Source organism: Camelina sativa, chromosome 11 (assembly GCF_000633955.1).
Source record: "Camelina sativa cultivar DH55 chromosome 11, Cs, whole genome shotgun sequence".
In the NCBI taxonomy this organism is placed as follows: domain Eukaryota; kingdom Viridiplantae; phylum Streptophyta; class Magnoliopsida; order Brassicales; family Brassicaceae; genus Camelina; species Camelina sativa.
In genome coordinates this window covers 39,238,344-39,239,269 of record NC_025695.1, presented here as the reverse complement: position 1 = coordinate 39,239,269, position 926 = coordinate 39,238,344, and the positions used below count along the sequence as shown (strand labels likewise).

Here is a 926-nt window from a genome sequence, read left to right as displayed (position 1 = left end):
ACATACATTTGAGTACTTAGCACATCCATCAGCCCCTTCTTTTGGTCGATAAGTAATCTTTTCTGTATGCATCATGTCATTTACTATGTTGTGATACTCAACATCTTTTCCTCGCAGAATGATACGGAACCCATTTGCAATCTTTAGGTAGAGAATAGATGCGTAACTCTGTGAACATGAAAATGGTAACAAATAAGAGAAACGACAATGCAGCCAACAACTAATGAGATTCATAATCATTCAAATTCTACCCACCACCAGATTCGCCAGTTTCAATCATTTAAGAACTATCATAGTGATTTTAGCAGGAGACTGAACCAAACTAACTTCGAAAATTACCACAACTAGGGAAAGAATATTTATACCCTGAGTGAGTGCTTGTATGTCAGGAAGTGTCTAGAGTTAGGGAATCGAGAAGCCATATCAATATTTTTCTCATCCCGATTGACCCCTCGAAGCTGGATATCCTGCAACAAACCATACGTAGATTATATGGACACAGAAGCTTCTGCATCATTGCAGAACGTAATCTATGTATATCCAGCAATGAAAACACATACATGTGGATCAGTGTCAAAATCAAGTTCTAGCATTCCTTGGTCATCTTCCCAGAGGTTATATATGATTATCCTTGTGCCATGATTCTTCACTAGATTAAACTACAATAATCAGAGCAAAAGATTAGTGGGAAAATTCTCACATATTAGTAAAGAAGTAGTAGCGTTTGGGAACCGACTCCTTTGTTTTTCTTTTGCTTCTCCTTGTAATAAAGGCTCTCATGTAACAAAGGAAAGAGCTTTACCTGACGAAGAAGATCTTCTTCGGTAGCAAACGGCGACCATTGAACCACTGTGTCCACATTTTTATCCCAATCACTAACCGAAGACCTCATTATTGGACACCATTCAGAACCTCTTCTTTCATAG

The 926-nt window shown here is 38.1% G+C and overlaps 2 protein-coding genes across 2 annotated transcripts in view; one reads left to right on the top strand and one right to left on the bottom strand.

Annotated features, from left to right (window-relative positions):
- The window catches only part of LOC104725577 (bidirectional sugar transporter SWEET10-like), a 10,791-nt gene that overhangs the window by 5,501 nt on the left and 4,364 nt on the right, over nt 1-926 (top strand). The gene's annotated exons all lie outside the window — the stretch shown is intronic.
- The window catches only part of LOC104725579 (protein MICRORCHIDIA 4-like), an 8,439-nt gene that overhangs the window by 3,362 nt on the left and 4,151 nt on the right, over nt 1-926 (bottom strand). The gene's annotated exons all lie outside the window — the stretch shown is intronic.